Below are 22,712 nucleotides of genomic sequence, written 5' to 3'. Positions count from 1 at the left end.
GCTGGCAAGGACAGGGGAAAGCAGGTGGTACAGCCACCATGCAAATCATTGTGGAAGTTCCTCAAATTTCTTTAAATAGAACAGTTTATAGGACCCAGCTGTACCACTCCTCTAAGTCAAATTTCCACAGAGGAACTAGCACGCCATGTTTCTCTGTACACGATGAAGTCTATGTATGGCCAACAGGTAGAACAGATAAAGAAAACATGGTGCATGTATTTAAATAGAATTGTATTCAACTACACAGAAAAACAAAAGCTATGATGTTTTCGGTTATAATGGGTAGAACTAGAAATGATGTTAGTCAAACTAAGAGACAACCAGACAAACACTGCATTTTCTCTTACATATAAAACTTAAAAATATCGGCTGTCTCCTGCTCAACAGTGTCTTTGCTGAACAGGAGCTTTTGGTGAAATAATGAAAGAACTGAAGGATGGGAAGGAACACCAAAGGCTGGTTTCTGGACATTCAGTGATATACATACAGGCTCACGGCAACTGAACTCACCCACATTAGACCTCCTCAAAATCAAGAGGGTTAAAAAAATGTTGAGGTTTTGTCTTCTACTGTCCATTCTAACAATAAGTGTGGGTCCCCAAGACCTGGAGTCTGCAAGTAGTCCCTGTGACTCTGCCCTCCAGTTAATTATGATTGATAAATAGCAATGCTGGGCAGAAGAGCCATAGAGCTGGGTTTAGGTTTCTCAGGCTTGGGGTTGGAGGGCAGGACCTTGAGGGAAGAAATAATGTACGGGAGAGGAGGAAGGAGAAGGTAACATGGATTAGCTGAGCCACAAAAACCTGGCCATGGGGGCTGGCCGATTGGAGTTAAGAGCGGCCCAGGTGGAACATAAATAGTAATAACTCGGGTTGTTTACAGGGAAGTTGATTCTAGCGGCACGGAGGGGAGACAGCTGCCCAGCTACTGTGCTGCTTAAAGTGTATTTAAAATATAAAGGCTGAGTGTGTGTTTCATCTGGGAACTCGATAACCAAAGGCTGGATAGAAACCCAGGGCCAGGATTTTAAGTAATTTTTACTACAATGTAGGAGCGGGAGAAGGCTCATAGCCTACATACCTAGCTGAGAGATAATGGAAGAAGACAGCTCTTCAGGGGGAAGAAAGAGTTCGTTTTCCAGCAGCAGCCATTGGTAGGTCGTTCGTGTCCAGTGGGTGGGACCATGCTTATGAATGCGTATGTAGATTGTCCTGTAACTTGTACTTTTGGTATTAATTTCAGTTCTCCAAGAAGAGCTGCCTAGTCATGTAACTTCCCATTTTAATTAGTAAAATAAAAACGAGGGCCGGTGATTGGGCAGGGGAAGGGAGGTGGGGAGAGGGTCAGAGGTCAGAAGACTACGAAGGATGGAAGAGAAGCTTCAAGACGGAGGTTGAGAAAGGTAAACTGGATCCAGGTGGGCTTAATTGGCATTAAGTAGCTATGAACATTTACTTTTTCTATAGGTCTTTTATCTCATATAGAAGGGCAGTTTGTATCTTTGTCCATTTGATGTAATTTTGTTGTCTAGAGGGTTTGTAGATTGAGAATTGAATATATAAACCTATATGAAAAGCTATCGGGCCTTAGAGTTGTGTTTGTGTTGAGATTTGGGGTAAAGAAACACCCCGGGACGGAGGCAGTAGGGCAGGTGGTGTAAACCGCAAGGGAAGGGAGTCCTGTGGGCTGAGTGGGAGAGTGGGGGTGGTTTGGACCCAGCGACCAGGCTCCTCTGGACTAGAAGCAGCACCTGCCAAGTGAGACCTTGGGGGGCTGATAAAGAGATCAGCCTTGCCATTTTTATAATATTTACTGCAACACGTATAGGCAGAACTAATTGGACTTTTGGGTTACAAACAACAACAAAAACAAACAAAAACAGGAATAGCATAAAGTGAGGATGGATACGGGAGATGCATTAGGAGTGCCGGGGAGCTGGAAGGAAAGCACAGGGGTTAATATAACCATAGCACACTGGATACCTGCATACATTTTAACAACTGTTTATTTCTAAAACCACAAATGCAGTGGGTAGAGGCCCTAGAGAAAGTATGTTACTAGAAACATTTTAGGTGATTTGTTTGGGATCTATTTTAAAATAGCAATATAAATTTACCTTTTTTTTATGTTACCCTCAGCGATTTTATTAGGAAGCTGATACAGAAGCAATTTGCCAGCTAAAGTTTCTTACTCTAAGAAATGGTGATTGGGGATCATTCCCTATTTAAAGTAGTGGGCATAGATCAGTTGAGCTGCCTCCAGAGGTCACTTTAGATGAAGTAAGCCCTAAGGGATCCTTTTTCCTTTGTGCATACTAATTTGGGTGTGTTTCACAATGCCAAAAGCAGCATAAGACTCCCCAACAATAAGCCTGATAATACAGAGTAGGTTCAGAGAGAGAGAGAGAGAGAGAGAGAGAGAGAGAGAGAGAGAGAGAGAGAGAGAGAGAGAGAGAGAGAGAGAGAGAGAGAGAGAGAAGGTCAGTAGCTGCAATTCAGCCTCGAGATTTCTTTCTATTCTAAATTTTTACAGCAAAGTGATTTCCCAGGTTCAGGTAAATCTCGAGAGGCTGGATAATGATCCACACACCCATTGCAATGTTTCCATTTTAGACATAGCCATTATTCTGGCAAGGCCATTGATTGCTTAATTCTGCTAGTTTCTTTAACAGCAAAGGGAAGTGGAAACCGTTCCTGTAATTGCAATGCGCACCCTCACACAGCAGCCGGTTGAAGTGGAATGAAGGTTATGCCTGGCTCTGTTAATGAGGTTTCTCAATCAATCAGCAGTGGTTCCCGAGTACCTGTGTGTCAGTGGCTCTCCTGGGTAACTTCTGCTAGGTTGTTGTTGACTTGTTTATTTGTTTGTTTTCAATGTAGAATAAGCAATGCGTCTGGAGAACTTGGGGAGCTGGGCTGGGGGAGGGGGTGAGTTTGTCTTAAGGGACAAACTTTGGAATCGATGCATAAAGAATCAGTAAGCAAATTTGCCTAGGAGATTGGATGGCTTTCCTGGCTAATTGTAACCAGATTGAATGAAACAGTTAAAGAAAGGGTGTGTTAATGGATGGAAAGGTAAGGTTTAAGCAGCAATGGAGTGAAATGCAGGGACCTAGAGGGAAATTCTGACAAAGGCTGACGCAAATTTAACAGGAAAATGTTTCAACTCCACGGGCAAACAAAAAAAAATGTTTTTCAAGATTCAAAGCTATTTATATTCAGTTGTATAGGACAAATACATACATTTATAGTACAATACATGATTTGGGTTCACTGATTATCTGCCAAGATCAGTGAAATTATTTGTGTATAGACTTTTTTTTCTTCTTCATTTTTTTAACTTTATTTTAAAAAACAAAGATAAATGTACAGATTTTTAAGCATCTTTGTATAAAAGTATACAAACACATTTTTATAAGGTTATAATTAAGTATTTGTGGGTACCTATACACAAAAATGGTTTATTTCCTTACATGTGTGTTCTGGGTCTCCTGCCTCCCCTTGGAGGAAGCTGGCCAGATTTAACACAGACCAAGCTCCTAACTGAATGGCTGGCCCCTCCAGGTGGGCTGACTTGTCTTCTAGATGTGATTACCAGTTAGCCAGACATTTGCCCTGCAGGACATCAGGCCTGACACACCAGGAGATGTGGCAAGATCCAATAATCACCTAATAGGCCATTAATCAGGCCTATGAACTTGAGTCAGAACTCACAAGGAATCCCTTTTCTTTCTGATACACGAGAATTAGATATTTTTCCAGTGTTGGAAGACTCAAAGCTGGGGCCTCAAGTAGACCTGTTTTATCTGGCTAAAGAAATACTGTGTCAGAAAGAGGACCCAGCATTTTGCTACATAGATTTGTGGTTTTGTTCCTGGGTCTTTGGTTCTATTCCACTGTTCTACCTGTCTGTCTCTGTACCAATGCCATGCAGTTTTTATCACTGTTGCTCTGTAGTAGAGCTTGAGATCAGGGATGGTGATTCCCAAGAGGTTCTCTTATTGTTGAGAATGTTTTTCACTGTCTTGGGTTTTTGCTGTTCCAAATGAATTTGAAAATCGCTCTTTCTATCTCTGTGAAGAATTGAGTTGGAATTTTGATGGAGATTCCGTTGAATCTGTAGATTGCTTTGGTAAGATGGCCATTTTTGCTATGTTAATCCTGCCAATCCATGAGCATGGGAGATCTTTCCATCTTCTGATGTCATCTTCAGTTTTTTACTTCAGACACTTGAAGTTCTTTTTGTACAGATCTTTCACTTGCTTGGTTAGAGTCACACCAAAATATTTTATATGATTTGTCACCAGAGGCAGAGGGTGGGAGGGACTTGGGAGAAAGAGAGGAAGAAGAGAGAAAAGCTGGAGTAATAGGGGGATCAGTGTGGGAGGAGACAGAGAAGATTTACAGAGGTCAGGAAATTGAACAGAAATGTGTAGCAATGGGGGATGGGGAAGTGGGAGTAGCTACCAGAAAATCCCAGATGCCAGAAGAACAAAAGGTTCTCAGGACCAGCTGGTGATGAAATTAGCCAAAATATCTAACAAAGGGAAAGAGAACCTGTACAGACCATACTCAGAGGTTAGGTGCAGCCCTTGGCTGAGGGATGTGGCCACCAACCCATATCAAAATTTTAACCAAGAATTGCTCCTGTCTAAAGGAAATATAGGGACAAAGTGTGGAGCAGAGGTTGAAGGAAAGGTCATCTAGAGACTGCCCTACCTGGAAATCCATCCCATACATAGAAACCAAACCCAGACACTATTGCAGATGCCAAAAAGTGCATGCTGACAGGATCCTGATATAGCTGTCTCCTGAGAGGCTCTGTTAGAGGCTGACCAATATAGATGTGGATGCTCACAGTCAGCCATTGGCCTGAGCCTGGGGTCCCCAATGGAGTAGTTAGAAGGAAGGACTGAAGGAGCTGAAGGGATTTGCAACCCTATATAAAGAACAACAATATCAACCAACCAGATACCTTAGAGCTCCAGGGACAAAACCACCAAACAAAGAGCACACATGGCAGGACCCATGCCTCCAGATGTATATGCAGCAGAGGATGGCCTTATTTGGCATCAATGGGAGGGGAAATACTTGGTCTTGTGAAATCTAGATGTCCCAGTGTAGGGGCATGCTATACATGACTTGGGAGTTAGGTGGTGGGTGTGGGAGCATACTCTTTAAAGCAAGGGGTGGGGAGTGATGGGATAGGGGGTTTTCAGAGGGAAAACTGGGGAGATAATGTTTGAAATGTAAATAAATAAAATAACCAAAAAAGAAAAATAAAGAAAAAAAAAGGTGTGTCTCTGGTTCCCAGGTCAGAAAGTGAGGTCTTAATACTTAGGTATCTTTTTTTTTTTTAATTAATTAACAGGTACAGGAGACACAGTATCTCTTAACAATGTCATAATCAACAGAATCTTGTGGCTCCCAAGAATCTTCTAAGTTACTTGAGGCCTTTAGGGAGTGGATAAGAGACAGTGGGCTTTATCCATTCTTTATTTAATGCTTTAATCTCCTGTCACCTATATGGGGCACAGAGAAAATTGTCATCTGCATAGGGTTACATAGAAAGTGGTCATCAGGGAGAGACCGAACCTGAGGATGAGAGAATTTGGTCAAAATCTTCCAGTGTTTGCCCAAATAGGTCAACAGTTAGTTCTCTGTGCAGCATTAGGCAAGTCAGCTGAGTAACCACATCTGAAAGGTATTAGGAATCAGGGTGCAGAGGACTGCAGTAGAGAGTCTCTTAACTTATGAAACCAGCAATTCTCCAATGCCTTCAGGAAGCTGAGTCAGGAAGGTACAGGGATTAGGGACTGTAGGACAGATGGGGGTACAGGGAACACAATCTTATCAAAGAGCAGAAGTACCACGCCCCATTTCCATTTGACTTCTGAGCTTCACCACACAGCAATGGAAAAGTGGAGGGAAAAGCAGAAGCAAGAGAACTCAGATATTGTGGTGTAAACATGAAGCTGAGGGTCTCCAGCCTATTTCTGCTGCAGCTGCTGCAGTTTCCTTCCCTGCGGCAGAGTCTTGTCTGCCTAGCACCAGGCAACCTGTTGCTTTATCCCAGGTGGGATCTATGCTTATCACAGGCTCTTCCCTGGGTCCCTACATATTCCACTGGGCCTTACAAAGCCCTCGAAGTGCTATCCCTCTTTGGAAGTTTGCCAGCGCCTGCTTCTAGCTAGGCCCAAACTCAGCCAATGTCCTATAGAGAGGGGCACACACCTAGCTCCTGGACTCTTGAGTAGCTGAAAGAGAAAACACAAGTTGTGTTCAGATCTCCCAAAGGAGTCTGTGTAGTTTCAAATGAGCACTGTGACCAAGTGAAAGGGAGGTTCAATGGAGAAAGGAGACAGGATGCTCATTCCTTCTGCTTGCAGGCAAGTATAAGGGCAAATGGAACATGGAAAAGTGCTGGTCCCTGCACTCAACCTGCTTTGACTCCCAGGCCTGAAGTACCGACATGACCTGGAAACTGGTAAACAACATCATGTGGGGACAGTAAAGCCTTTCTTGGCTCCAGGTGAGCTTAGCTTGGGATGGCTAGGGTCCCAGAAAATTACCTGTCTACCAAAGCCATCCTGAGTCTTAGGCTTTTGGATTCCTACTTCTCAAATTCAAAAAATGAAATGCACAGAGCACAGAGGGCAAACTTAACAAAGAAGCTCATTGTAGATTCATAGGTGGGAGTGAAACAGAAATACAGAAGACAGAGTTCCTGTTTAGCAGGAACAGATCCCTGGAACCGAGATTTGTTGAGGGCCTTGGGCTCAATCAAGCTTGGCTAGATGGAGGCACCAAGGGGAGATACACTGGTTGGCCCAGTTGGCTCTCTCCCGGGAGTCCAGATGCCTCTCGGTGTCTGTGGCATCCTGTGTATAGTTTCTCTGAGAACGTGGTGCTGATTCAGGGGGAAAGTGTTAAAGGAAAACCCTAGCCTCTCTTCTGTCACCCTGATCTCAGGCCAGAGTGAAGCCAAAAGCCATTTTGGCTTAAATAGTTTTGACATCTCTGGCCTCTGAGAAGGAGGAAACTGCCAACATAGCCAAGACACTTCCAGCATCAGCCAAGAAAAACATGTTCACATTCGGGGTCTGTTACCCTAAATTGAATAGCCAATGTCTATGCCCTATTTACCTTCTCTTTATTGGGAACATCTAAAGGAGGCTTAGCTTCTCCTGCTTCCAAAACACAACTCCTTGCTTATTTCAAATTCTGGATCATTAATAGTCTTCCCTAAATTAGCCACATCCGATTCATTAAATCGGTGTGCATTCTTTAAATTTGTATTTACTATGATTCCATACTATCTTTGGTGTAAAGTTCAGTCTCAAATATCATGGCTGCGAAGATTCATGTTTCTATATTCTGTGAGAAGCCTTTCTTTTTATATGTTTGAGATAGGGTCTCACTATGTAGCCTTGGCTGGAGTGAATTGTGTTATGTAGAAAGGGCTGGTTTCAAACTCACAGAGTTCTGCCTGGGCCCTGCTTCTTGAGTACTTGGATTGAAGGCACATGCCTCCACAACTAGATTTTATGGGAAGTCTTAATCAATAGCAACAGGACTTGAAAGAAGTTCAGCAAGTAGGAGGACTTGTTGAACATGAAACTGGAGTTCAGTTCCCAACACCGACAAACAAACCACATACCCCTATAAAATCCAATAATTCTATTTCTGAGGAATCTAAAGTCACCTTTTGAACTTCATGTACAAAAAACACATCAGTGCATATAGGGAAGCTTGTACTCAGTCACATATATGTGTGTGTATAATTGCATACACATAAATAAAGTAAAATTTAAAAACCAATCACCCAGCCTACTCTTGTGAATTCCTGTACATTTGATTATTGACCTGTAAAATACCTTTATATCAAGAATTGATAAGTGTTGAAAATTTAAGGATGTTTGAGAAGGAGAAATGGTTCAGTGGGTAAGATCATTTGCTATTCTTCCAGAGGCTCCCAATCTTGTTTCCAGCATCCAGAGGATTGCTCTCAGCCATCCGTAACTCAAGATACAGAGAAGCTAACACCCACGTTTGATCTCTGCAGGCACTGCATTCAGGCGGTCTATATATGTATATATATGTATGTATATATATGTGCAAATATATGCAAATGTATCATATAAAATAAATATTTATAAAAAACAAATAATGTTTGTTCAGGTGCTGATCTTGCCTTTAGATGAAAGAAAGGTAAGAGCTGGGAACCTTCACATTTAAAATTCAATAGAATTCCTCAAGAAACTTTCATTATCCAAGATGTAACTTCTTAGCTGGATAGACAGTAGGTGAAGAACATCTTTATATTTTAATTTTTGGCCTTACTTTGCTCACAAAAACACAGCATGAACAGAACATAGAACTCTGACTTGTGTTTTCTTTTGCTGTGAGTATGTGTCTCTGTTTCTTTTCTTTGCAGAAAGAAGAACCTGGCACCCCTTCAAAGGTGCCTAATTCACACCTTGAAGCCAGCCAGTATCAGCGAGGTTACACCTTTTTGAGTTTTGAAGTCTATTTCTTTCTTGGACCATAGAATATCTCATCACTTTATTTTCTCATTTTTCAGCTGTTCATATTCTAAGAAGTTCTTCGGCCTGTGAATTCTTGGTGTTGATATTAAGTCGAGTTTTTATTATAAAATATGTTGGCAATGCGTCTTCAAATAACTAATTTTTACGTATTTCAACATAAACCAGAAACTGAGATGATAATGAATATATGGTGAGTTCTTACATCTCACCCCTTTGCCATGTTTTAGAGCAAAGCAGACAATAGATGAATAGGCCAATAGTTTTACAGCTTCTTCTAACCACAGTCCCCAAAGACATAAAATGTATGGGCCTTGTCACATATGTAAATGAAGCTGAAATACAGACACAGGGGGAAAAAGTGCACTTAGTAATGGGAAGAATTTAGATTTGTTGGCATTATATTAGTCTTTTATATATTTTTAAAATGGAAATTAAGCAAGCAAAGGACAGAATAAAAAAGAATGAAGACATTTGCTTTTTATTTGTTTTGTTTTTTTAATCAATCTATATTTGAAAACCTAACCTAAACTAGTTTGGAGCTTCAGAGTATCCACGTATCTGCCCACCTACATTATACACAGAGAGAAAGATTTCTCTTCACTTTGTTTCAAAAATTTCTTTTGGAACTTAAAAAACAAGTAAAGCCTCATTTTCACTTCCAAACAAACTCACCTAATTTTTAGCTACTCTTTAATTGCAACAACTTTTAATACTGGCCTTAATCACTGATTTTTATCTTACCATTTTCAGTGCTAATCAAGCAAATTATACATAATTTGGCTGTTATAATTACAATGTGCTAGTCACATTATGTGACATCACAACATGTGATTTACTCCAAAATTATAAAATTTTGTGACTTGAGTAACTAAATTATATTTACAAGGTAACAAGTCATTTTATCTCACATTGTTCTAGAGTGTCAGAATATTTTATTCAATCAACAAGATGAGAAAAAAATTCAGATTAAATTGAATTCTGATAAATGTGAAGATTCAGTGCCATTTGTCAGTGTACTTTGAAAATTAATAGATCAAATTACTGTTTTATCTTAGTATACCTGGGGATTAGTTACAAAGAACCCAAGTACTCATATCTAATTACTTTGACTTGTTTCTGTGATAGTTGAGTGATGTCAGAAAGAAGGTCACAAAAATAAGGTAAAGGATGTCCATTCTTCGTCAGAACAAGGACATATGGCTGGTTATGACCAGCTTTATAGGGTGACATTACTCATTCAGTGTGGCCTTGGCTTTGAGCATGTGTCACACTCATGTCTGTTAGGTGATTGTGCATGTCTTACAGAAGACAAGATTCCCAATATGATCAAAACCCCCTTCCAGCTACAGCAGTTCCAAGGCTTGGTTCCAGATGCATTACAAAGCCCTGACATCTCTGATTAGATCAGGACTTTCCCTTATCTCTAACTAGTGACTCATGGTGCCTCTAAGAACTCAGGCATGGCTCACTCCATTCACTTTCCTCCACTGCCCAGTAAAAACATGACTCCATAACCATTAAGTTATCAAACAGGTTTATGTGTTAAATTCTCAATCTACAAACCCTCTAAACAATAAGCTTACAACCAGTGGACAAAGATATAAACTGCCCATCTATATAAGATAATTAGACCCACAGAAACCCTTAAAAATAACCATAATAACCTGTCAAGCTAGAGATGTGCCAAGAGAAACATATGCATCTGCTTCCTCGTCCTCCTCCTGAATCTCTGCCTCCTTGCCCTCTCTTTTACTCCTCCAGACTCTTTTTCCACCTACCTCTCCACCATAAAATCATTTATCACCTTAATATCAACCAGCACATTTCTAATGAATTTGTTGATGATTTTCCCCATGGCTACCTATAATTTTAGTTTCTTTCAAAATCATGGCCAGGAGCTTTGACTCTCATGATATTCAATAGAATATAATTAGGCAATTGCTTTGATGTGAGAGGTAATCTAAATTCAAAAATATGGACACGTAATTGTGATGCATGTACCTTGTGAATATTACATAGTAGTTGTCAATGTGATTGTAATTGTGCACATGTTAATGTGAACTAAAGAACAAGGGGTTAATATAAAGTTATGAAATATATAATTAATATAAAGTTCATGTTTGTAATATACTTTTTGGTTTAGAAAATATTTGAAAGGCACAGTTTATTATTGTAAGTCCCCAACTAGAACAGTTATCAGAATAAGAACTATTATAGATGCTTCTTATAGCATACTAATAACATAGTCTTGGGAAAGACCTTATAGTATATAAAACCAAAAAAAACTGCCTTATGATTAGGAGACCTTTTGGAAGCTCACTGCAAGAGAAGGAGAACAACCAAAAGGAAAAAAAAAAAAAGAAAGAAAGAAAATAGCAGATTGAACTCAAGAACAGCAGATTACAAAAGGATCACCTAAAGAAGTAAGCACAGCAGTGTATGAAGGTTGATAGAGATAATTTTAAAGTTATACAGATGAAATCGGCAGGGCTCAGGATGGTATATCCATAAAATATCCAATAAAAGTTATATATATATATATATATATATATATATATATATATATATATATATATATATATATACAGAAACAGAATAGATGTAGAAAGTTAACTAACAGTGTGGTGGGCCAAATAATAGCCTCCCTCAAATTTCTATATTGATAACCCTTGGTGTGTGTGTGTGTGTGTGTGTGTGTGTGTGTGTGTGTGTGTGTTGCCATGTGTGTTTGTTGTCTAATATTATATGACAAAGAAAGATAAGGTAGCAGAGAGAAGTAAAGATGGTGGGGAGATAAATGGAGAAAGTTTCCTAGCTTATTTCGTTGAGTTTGGTGCAGTAATTAATGTAGGACAGTGGGGAGGGGGAATCAGAACAGTAATTATGAGTAAAATGTGAAAGCATTAGATGACATAGTACAATTTTTAAATAGGAGATAATGGCTACACTTCGGAAAAGGAATGCTGGCTTTTGATAACTTAGTTTTATTTTACGGACACACAGAACCATGTCATCAGTACAATGAATGTGTGCCATGCTGTAATTAGGATTTGCAGTACTCACTGTGAACTCTAAAAGAAATAGTGTGGAATAATGTTAAACATAAATGTTTTACTGGTAGGGAGAATGCATGTTCAATATGTCAACCCATCTTTCTCATTTATTTACTGAAAAGAACACTTGCGGGAAAGTTTGCAGAAGTTTAAATAAACTGAGGTGAAGATTTTCCAAAATCCTAATTTTCTTTGATGTCCCTTGTTTTCTTTGTTTTTATAGGTTTCAGCATTGGGGAAACATTATAATTGATTGTCTCAGTGTTAACTTCTCAGACAAATTCTGTACAGTTTGCTCAGCAGCCTATCAATTTATTCACAGTCCTTATTTGATATGCATCTATTATTAATAACTCTGCCTTACCCAACAAGCTGCTTCCTGAGTCCATGGAAATGTACCCTGAGAACGGGTTGAGGTTCTGCCCTTCAGCCATGATTACAAGGATAGAGTTATTGCATGTCCTTAGGACAAATGTTGATAGCAGGAAAGATTACATTCAGAAGTAAAGTAAAAAGAGCTTTGAATCTGCCACTTGAACTTGGGGGTAGGGAGAGAATGGGTACACCTTTGAATCTACATTGTAGAGAAGACAATTAATAATGACTTTTATGTCTCTTTAGAGAGAAAGCCTGTTAGAGCTTTGTATTAATAAAACTCAATACTTCACCTCCTTGCGTTTCTTTTTCCTCAAGTTCGCATAATGAGCTGGTAAAGATTTAATACACTAGACTGAAAGTTCTGTACCCTACCTTTGGCCTCAGCATCCAGCCCTTTCTCATGTTCTACCAAAACCCTGTTGTGTGTTGATGTTAAGGTGATAAATGATTGGATAGTGGAGGGGTAGGTGGAGAAAAGATGAGGAGAACAGAAGAGCAGGAGAGGAATAGGAGATTCCAGGAGGAAAGATGGTGGAGGCAGATGTTTATGTTTCTCTGTGTGTCTCTTCATAGATAAGGTTGTAATGAATGTTTTATAAGGGAGATGAAATTGTACAAGATCATCTGACTTATAAAGGTTAGCAAATTATATTATACCTGTTGGATCAGAGTAGTTTGGTGTGTTCTTTGACGTCAGTACTTAATTGAGTTCAAAGGTATAGTAGAGCCCACCAGAGTTGGGATATGTGTATCTAAGACTTGGCTACAACATGCCAAGGGGAAGTGAGTGAAAACAACACACTTGTGTGGTTGTATCCACTCGGGACAGAAGCACCAAAAGGGCAGTAAAGTGCACCCACCAGAGTTCCTAGAGGCAGCATAAGGCCACCAAGTTAGAGATCCCCGTAGTGCCAGATGGTCTCCAGGGAACTGGTAGCAAGAGTTCCAGACTGAAAGAGAGACAGTTGAGAGAGGGTGGTGTGGGGACCACATGATGTGTGCTCTACTCCACACTAGAGCGGTGTCCACTGTCCATGGAGTGAGACCTCAGGGGCCGATAAAAACCATTCTTTTAATATTTACTGCAACACCCTGTCTTTGAGGTCTTGATTTTAAATATAAACATCATATATATATATATATTCCCTCACAATACAAATACCTCAGGAGAAACTGGAGGGTGGGATGGTGAGTTTGTTTTGATGGTAGGGTGTATACCAGTGAATTGTGTTGGGATCTAACTCTAACCCAATAAGCACAAGGCATATTTCTGGTACAAGATTCAGTCAGAATTTCATGAATTTCACGCTTGAAGAAAGTTCTTGAAGAAAAAAAAGAAATCCTACAGCTTACAGATGGATACCCAAATTAGTCTTTCTCTAGTGTTGAGATTGTGAAAGTGCTGTCATCATCAAAGGAGCAGCCTGGGAACTCTGATATTCAAGGCCCAAGTCAAGACGTGGAGGTTACCAGATTAACAGGACTGAAAGCCAGTCAGGTCTGTACACCAGTAAATGATTTCACCAGTTAAACCAATTTGAGAGTTTAAGGACCCTTCTGCTACTTGGACACATGCATCTAGAGAGTTGGTGTGTTCTCAGATTATCCTGACTTGGTCTGCTTGGCCTGGGGAAAACAAACAAGGGAAAAACTGTGCACTTCAACCTGAGAGATTATTCATGGTAAAAGAGAGGTGTCCATGGAAGCTCAGACCCATTGCAGTAGGTTAGATAATAGGTCAAAGAACTGGAGTTATCTCAGGAGCTACTCTTTTAGGGGAAAATAATGTCCACTTGTTTGCACTTGATTCCCCCTTGTGATCCAAGCATACACAAAAGTTCTGATTTCTTTCTGGTGCTGCCATTTGTTAAAGCAAGGGAAGGCTGAATGCTGGGCCGAGATAGTGTCAGTGCCTGACTTGAGTCTTTCAGATCAGTATCTGGCTAGTCACAGCATCAGTGCATTTAGTTTCCTATCTATGTGAACGGTACGCCAGTTTTGTTTATTTTATCCATCCTTCTCATTACTGTTTGCTTATCTTAATGAAGCTGTCCTCTAGAAATAAACTTCAGGAGAAAATAAGGACAAATTTTAGGCTACTGAGAATTTACTTGTTGAGTGTTTGTCTGGCCCTCATTCTTGGTACTTGAATTACAGGCCCCATGGCGAGGAATCTTGTCATCTCATCTCTTGTTTCCCAGGATCTGGACACATTTTAAAATAGATATTTTTTCCAAGAAAAAATTTAATTGATGAGTTTATATAATGCCTTCTCGAAAAGATTGCCTGGATTCTGTATGGCCACTTAGTCCCCTCCCCTCTGCTTCCCAAGTACTCTCCTCACACCTCTGCAGTATAGAACTTTCCTCGTTATATTTAGATCTTTATGTAACTGTCCCAGCCATAGTCTGTGAGCTCCCCAACCATGTGCCCAAGCCTTACAGAGCGGAACCTCCTTAGCTAATGTAAAAGCTGACACAAGTGGTCTGCGATCCGAGCTCAGGTCCCCTTAGGGATGTGTCTCCGTACTGACTGACACTCTTCACTTAAGACCTTGGGTCTCTTCTATACACTGCAAGTGTAAGAGGCTGCAGTCTAGAGGAAGTCCACTGATATTCCAGTCCTGCCTTGGCTTTTGACTGGTTGAGCAGCTTTGAAGTAACTACTTACTGTTCCCAGGTCTCCACTTGTTTGGCTATAAATTTGGTAGAACCAATGACACCCCCTTATAAGTATTTTGTGAGCGATTACCTTTCTGTAAAGCTTCTAGATGTGCCACTGGTGTGGGATGCGCACAACCCCCTCCTCTTTCTAGATGGCGGTGTTTTCCCGGCTGATGGCAGCTGTTTGTGACTGTGTTCCTAGTATCTAATGATTTTTTTTTTTTTTTTTTTTTTTTTTTTTTTTTTTTACTTTCTGGGTGATTAGACATCAAATTCCAGACAACAATGAGATTGCATTAAGAAAAAAAAAGGCTGTGAGTTTTGGCCACCTCCAGGATAATTCAGATGCATTCACTGCTGAATAGTAGAGATATTGCAAGAAGCAGTCGCATTAGACTCATGTCTTTGCTTTTCCTTGACTGTTTTCCACCACTCATCAATGCAATGAATTGCTGGAGGCTTGGCAGTGCATGTGGATATTGCTCTACAGATGTTAGAATTCATTGATAATGATGGCTATGGATGTCCATAGGGTTGAATTCTGCATTTGGAAGACTTCAGATATCCTCCTAGTCTTCTGCATACTATATCACTGTTGAAAAGATTGGATTATGAACATATTGGATAACCCACTGTTACAGCCATCTATTTAAAATGCTAATTATTTAGTATGATTACCTTGAATCATTCCTTCGTTCTATCATCTCAATTCTAGTTCATGAAATCTTGTGGTTTGGGCAGACATATGTGTAAATAGATGCATATATACTGGGAATGACTTGATTTTCCCATGGCAAAAACAAAAACAAAGATCAAAACCTCTAAATATACAGATTTTCTTGCAGTTCCAAAACATCTTATGTTAACTCTGCTCCATGTATTTAATATCGGTCCTTTGGAATGCTGGAACTGAAAAGGGCTGATTAACTGAGTTTGTTAATTAATTGAGATTGTTCTGCTAACCCTCATTCGTGACTCTGGTGAGAGCAGGAGGAAAGTAGCTCACTGTGGAGACCGACCCTAAAGTCTACTCCATTCTGTTTCAATTTTCTCAGGAGAAAAGGCAGAAAAACAAACATAAAATTGATTTGCAGATTCAAGAATACTGATTGTGGGGGAAAGCAAGAGAAACCAGCTATGGTCTCCTCGGAGATGTGCTAAATTAGGTCTGAATTTCATGAGCTTTTTGTAAGCCCTCACACATGACTATGACCTTGGGAACATTTTTGGATTCTGAAGATGGTATATGAGATATTTATTTTTGGTCAGCATGCCCATGTGCATTGATGGATTACATATTCTACTTAAGCATTTTAATTTTCTATCATTAAGTTTATGTAAGATTATAAACAGAAAAAAAACGACAACCTTTCTGTATAATCAGTGCTGTCAAAAGAATAGACTTTTACAATGTGAGGGAGGAAGAAGCACATGAAAGAAAGAGAGGGTTAAAGAAAGCAGTGCCTGTTTTACCAAGAGGTAGAGAAAAGAAAGTAAGAATTTCAGTAAGTTAAAAAGCATAATGTTTACCAAAATAAAAAAAAATGTATTTGATTTGGTTGTCCCAACCCCCATTTTCTGTGCAGTGTTAGTTTTTAGGAATTAAGGTTTGTTTTTTGATGTTCAATAATATACATGTCTCTGTGTGATAAATATATCTGCCAATAAAATGCTAGTTTGCTACAGGTCATTTTAATTAGTTCAATGCTTTCTGGAATTTCTTTTACTTTGAAAATCTACTTTATTGAGTTATAACTTACAAGTGGTGGTCTGCAAACATTTCAGTTAGGCAGTTTGTTGAATTTAGACAGATGTATGCAACTCTGAAAATACTGCCCAAGTCACAATAAATATGATTTTTAAACCTGAGAATATTCCCTGGAACCCCATCCATTTTTTCTGTGCCTATAGCTTCACAATGAGGAACTTTCTCTAGACAATTACAAGGAGGATGAACGTCACAAGCACTATTTCTCAAACCAATCTGTAAGGAGCACAGGCCTTCCTGGTACAGGTGACCCACAGGTGAGAGAATTGTCAATTTCGTTTATAGCGCCGGGTAGGGAGTTGGTGGTTTATTCATCTACCTACCTGGCAGAAAAGACCAGAGAACATAACTGTGCCATTGATGGGAAATGAGTGATTTTTCAGACTTGCAAACAAAGGGAACTGTTGGAAGGAGAGATAAAGGTCTCCCCTTTAGGAGAAAGCATTGGGTGTTGAATAAAGAGACTTCATCCAGGGCAAATCACTGTAAACTCTGTGTCTCCTTTAGTCTCTCTGAGCTTTCACCACAAAACTGCTATAAAGATAAAAAACTATCAAAGGTTCTCCAAAAATACAAGGTGAAACTGTGGGTTTAACAAAAACAAACAAACAAAAACACCAAGACACCCATCTTGTTTCTTGCCATATTTTTGGTGTCCAGTGTCTGTAGTTCTTACTATTACACTTTAGACCAAATGAAAACCATGTCCTCTGTTGGAAATTTAAGAGAGCACAAAGGGTGCTTTGCATTGCAGAAGTAGTTCATTTCCGTTCTTGACAAAAAACAGACAAAATAATGAAGGAAATCACATCTCTTTCTGCCATAGAGTTACAGCCATGATCCAGATGTTTGATTTACTTTCTTCCCCTAACTACTTAATTAATGACACCTAAACTAATGCTCTGCAAATCCCAAGATTATGGGAGTGCTGTTATAATCTCTTAGTACAAGGCTTTTTGGTCCACTGAGTGCTTTATTAGTTGGAAGCTTATTTGAATTTGCTGAATTCTGAAGTTTGAGAAAAGAGCTTTATTTGTACAATACAGTGTCTTGTCTGAGTGGCCAGATCTGTAATTCTATACATTTGGGTGCCTGGAATAGAAAGATTACAATATCTAGGCCTGTATGGACTACACAGTGAATCCAAACTCAGTCTGACCAACTTAGTTAGACCATGTCCCAAAACCTAAAAAGTTAAAGCAGGTGCAGGGTTGCCTCTAATGGTAGAACACTTACTCAACTATTACGTGTGAGTCTCCAGGTCCTATAGAGGAGGAGAAGGGATAAATGTTCATTTTATTCCAAACACAGTGCTGTCGTTTTTCAGTTTAGAGGTTCATGTAACTATTTTCTGAATTATCTGAGTTTATTTTTAAATTGATTGATTAGTTTGACAGTACTAGGGATGGACCTGAAGACTCACACGTAATAGTTGAGTAAGTGTTCTACCATTAGTCAAGCTCCTCCTCATTTGGGATCATTCAACCATCCTGCCTTGTGTGTGTGTGTGTGTGTGTGTGTGTGTGTGCATGTATGTATTATGCTTTTCTTGTTGAAATGATCATACTCATTACAGCATATGTCTAATCTTATTTCATCCAAAGTACCACCCACTCCACCCCTGCTCCATAATTTTGAAGCAAATCCCAGACAGACACACACTATGAAATATACCCCCATAAATGTCTGTTAAGGGCCAGTTCCTTTTTTCCTTTTTGCCAGACTGCATTGCACGCAGATATTTTTAAGTTTACAACAGTCTTGGCATGTAGTGTGGCTTTGAATCTGCTTAGATATAACATATATTTTCTCCACCAAACTTTGTTTCATGGGGTTGGGAGTGTCCGTTTTGCTCATTACTCTGTTCCTCACACTGCTATTGCAGGAGTGCTTGGCTCTCAGTGAGATCCTCATAACCTGCTACTGAAACAATTAAGCAAAGGATATGTCTACAAAACCACTCAATGTCTCTTGTTGCTTTTTTGGCCGTTTTTCATGAGCTTTTGTTTGACATCAGATTTTCTGCAGCTAACTCCTGTGCTTTGTGGCCTTTGATCTCATGGTCTGATCCCTCTCCTCTCCCTAAACAACCACCTTCCACCTTAAAGTTTGTGGGGCAGTTTTGCACTTTAAAAAATGGAATGCATGAGCAAAGTTCATAAGTAAAGTTTCTCTTCTTTTAAATATGTGTATGTATCTCATCCACCTATGCACTGGATACACAGCATTGTCATCAAAAGTGGCCTTGGGAACGTAATTGATGAAAATATTATATGTCTTGGTAGAACCAACAACATTGTCACGTGGACAGACAATAAGTAGCTAAAAGACTGGCGGATCACGTTAATAAAAATGGCTGACAATGAAATTACTTGACTTTAGTTTTTTTCCTTCTGTTTTATTTATTTTTGTTCACTATTAAACTCAACTGGTTTGCATTTCTTAATTTCTTTGATTTTATATCAAATGAATATAATTTGTTATCTTATTACATAGACCTCAACACTATTTATATATTTTATCTCTATTTGAATACTAAAATGTTATGTTAGCATTCAGAAAGACTAATTGTAGGAAATGTCTCTTTCGAATTAGTTTTTTTTAGAAAGATAAGTGTACTGCTCTTAGAAAAGCTAGACTAAATACAGAGCTTACAAACAACAGACATTCATTAAGTTTTTCTAATTTAAATATCATGTTGTGCAGGATTCTTGTACCTTATAATTTACCATGCCTACAAACATCTATTCAATTTCCCATAAAATTATAGCATTACTTTGAACAAGAGATCTAATGATGGAGTGCCCCAGAAGGGGCAGATATCCAAAAAGAGAAATAAAACAATAAATGGAAATTAGACCCGTGAAGTTAACTGTGCCTCACAACATTGTTTCCTGATTTGAGATTTGCATGCATTTATTGATGGAGCTTGGCTCATGCTTTGGATATGTGTCTGTGGCTGTCATTGTATGTCATGACCCCTAATACTTCCTTTTATGAACAAGCTTCCACTTGTCACCTCCTAACAAAGGCTTTTCATTCTTTTCAAATAAAAGTATTTATCTTAAAAATATAGAAACAATAGCCATTTCCAATTTTCTATTTATCAAATCTGTTTTAGTAATTAAATGGGAAATTAAACATTACTTGTGAAGGCACCATTCTGTATCTGATCATAAAATTAGCATATTTAAGTTATGTTCCCATCATTGAAAAAATTATTCTTACTATATATTGCAATTTATCGAGTTAATACTTAATAAAAATTTCAACATTTGAAAGAAATCATTTGCATACAATGCCATTTCTAATTCTCAACCAGACTGGGTATTTCACAGGGCTTTTAGAGACTACTATTGACCTTGGTAGAAATTGATACTGTCTATAATTCAACCACTTCCCTTATTTAATATGGTATGTGCAAAGTGGCTAGAGTTCAGAAAATGCCAGTTGAAATGAGAATTCTGATTACTTTCTAATGTATTGTTGGCAGCTACATCTGGAACAAAGATCCTTTAGTAATTATATGATATGTGAGAAGTTCTTTAAAAATTCGTATTAGCTTTACATTGTCAACTAGACAGCCTGAGACTCTTATTAAGTGGGGGGTGGGTGTTACCCAGGCTTTTAACTTTATTGGTAATAGATATATTTCATTATTCAAGGACCTGAGCAAATTAAATTAAAGATACAGCACCATCTTATGGATACTTCTGTATTTGTAAGTTAATGAAATCCAGACTTCATTTTGTGATTGGGAACAGAGAAGGTTTAGTGCAGGCAGATGTGTTGTGCTCAGAGCCTCTCAGGGCAGTGCGGTCAGATGATACCGTGAGCAGGCACGGGTGTGGGCGTGTGCACATCCACACTTATGCACATCACTGTGCTGCTCCGGTCTGCAAAGGCACACATAGAAATTTAGCATTATTTCCCTCTTGAAAATCAAGCACTATACCAATACCAGAACTAAACAACTGTCACCACAATACAGATCGGTAGATTTAAGCAGTCCTTGGTGCAGATTACTGCCAGCCTCAACAAGGCACTGAGACATTACTGGCTGTTACTCTTCTAGAATGCTGCAAACATGGAGGATAAGTGAGGATAACTGGGTAACCCTTAATAAAGTCCCCTTATACTTATCTAGGATTTAATTGCCTTCAGAAATGATTTGTGCCCATCAGTACTGTTAAAGTTTCAAACATGGACATTTAACAACAAGCCTTTCCTAATGTCTTTCTTATTCTGTTCTTGTAAATCACATAACCAGTTTAAGGAGGTTATAGGGGGAAATGGTGACTAGAACTCCTTAGCCAATTATGAAGGAATAGCTTCTTATATATGGCTTATATCATTAATCTTTAGTTTACTCTAGTTACCGAATATGAACCTGGGGCGTGTCTACAATGCTCATTTAGAACAAGATAGAATGCTTCTTAGCTTTGGGGTGTCTTCTGTTCTATGACACAAATTCTGAAGTCTTTTCTTAGAAAAGCCCGTGAGTACAACTCAGTTTATATGCACTGTAAGGGGTTTTTAGATTTCCTAAAGCTGCCTAGAGTGTAGTTAGTTGTAAATGGCACCTCTTGACATTTATTAATTTATTTGTTCATACTTCTGAGGAGTGAAAAAGCATTAACAATCCTCGAGATGCACAGAACTGTCATGTTGATACATATTGTGTCTCACTTCTCACCTCCGTCCCCTGCCTTCTCCCTCTCAACCGTATACACATTCTCCTCAGAAGCACGCCATAGCCATCTGAGCCTCACACAGGAACTCACATACACAGTGCACTCTCCTATTAGGCTTTCAGCCATCCTTCCCCGCAAACCCTTTCTCCCCTGCACGAACAGTTTAAGTAAAAGACACATTAAAAGGGCTTCTAGAAGTTTATTTTATGTAGGCTATTTTATGTCACTAACCTAAAAATGAGATGTAAAAGTGTGATGTCAAGTTCAAAGGAACAATGCAGAAAAAATGCTTTAATAATACAGGCTTTAAAACCTCCTTAGAGCCTACGCGGTTTCTGGGCTCCAGGATCAGCATGGAAACATGGCAGAGGTTGGGTCTAAGTCAGTGCTGTTCATGTGTCTCGGTAACATTTGCAGGTCACCCATTGCAGAAGCAGTGTTCAGGAAACTGGTCACTGATGAAAAGGTTTCGGATAACTGGGCCATTGACAGCAGTGCCATTTCCGACTGGAACGTGGGCCGGCCCCCAGACCCAAGAGCTGTCAGCTGCCTAAGAAATCATGGCATTAGCACAGCCCATAAGGCAAGACAGATTACAAGAGAAGACTTTGCTACATTCGATTATATACTGTGTATGGATGAAAGCAATCTGAGAGATTTAGATAGAAAAAGTAATCAAGTTAAAAACTGCAAAGCTAGAATTGAGCTACTTGGGAGCCATGATCCACAGAAACAGCTCATTATTGAAGATCCTATTATGGCAATGACTCTGACTTCGAGGTGGTGTACCAGCAATGCCTTAGGTGCTGCCAGGCCTTCCTGGAGAAGACTCACTAGCTGGTCCTGCCCACCACCATTGAGCAACTGCCTATTCACCTCTGCTATGCTCAAGGGTGGTAGCAGTCCCATCCCCCACCTCTCTTTTTAGCTGACTTACTGTATATCTTTAAAATAATTGTAGGTGGAAATTAGGCATATGTTCAGAAAGATAAAAGCATTTGAATCGGACAGTTTGAGGTGTGGCTAAGCATTATTAGACTAACTAAATCTTGCCATAATTACAAAATAGTGGAACAGCAAATATGAAACAAAAGAAAACCCAGTAAAGTAACAATGACCTACCTACAAGGTCCAGGTCAACTTCTGAGCCCAGCAAACATGGGTAGCCTGGTCTACCTGGAGCGCATGGGCAGCACCCAGTGGTGCTGTCTGCTTGCCTTGTACCTCTCTATTACAGACTCTTATTGTGACAATATCTCCACCCAGGGCAGCCTTTCATTGAACCTTAGAATTGTTTAAACTCTGAGGGTATCAGTGTTTGAGAGGGAGAAGCTGGATGTGGTGATGGGCCGGGAACTCCAGCAGGCCATCCTGGGCTATATAGTGACACCCTGTCTGAAAAAGAAATAAAAATAATAGAAGATGGGACCCACAGATTGGTAAAATTAACAACTTTAATCTTACTTGGTTTTTGTGTAGTTTTTTTGAGCTTTGTTTCTATTTGAGTCACTTTGTTTTAAAAAAAATAAGTGTGCTTAAATAGTGGTATGAGTTTGTAAGTGTTCTCTATCAACATTTTACAAAGTGACAGGCAAGCATAAATAATTT

At 39.3% G+C, this 22,712-nt stretch overlaps 1 pseudogene across 1 annotated transcript; it reads left to right on the top strand.

The window, feature by feature from the left end:
* Positions 1-21,453: 21,453 nt before the first annotated feature.
* Positions 21,454-22,009, top strand: LOC308435481 (low molecular weight phosphotyrosine protein phosphatase-like; annotated as a pseudogene). The gene has a single exon. The product of its transcript is annotated as a low molecular weight phosphotyrosine protein phosphatase-like (transcript).
* Positions 22,010-22,712: the final 703 nt, after the last annotated feature.

This window comes from Micromys minutus, assembly GCF_963924665.1.
Source record: "Micromys minutus genome assembly, chromosome: 23".
NCBI classification, from domain to species: Eukaryota; Metazoa; Chordata; class Mammalia; order Rodentia; family Muridae; genus Micromys; species Micromys minutus.
Note: the sequence above shows the minus strand (reverse complement) of the source record. Positions and strands in the feature narration are given on the sequence as shown.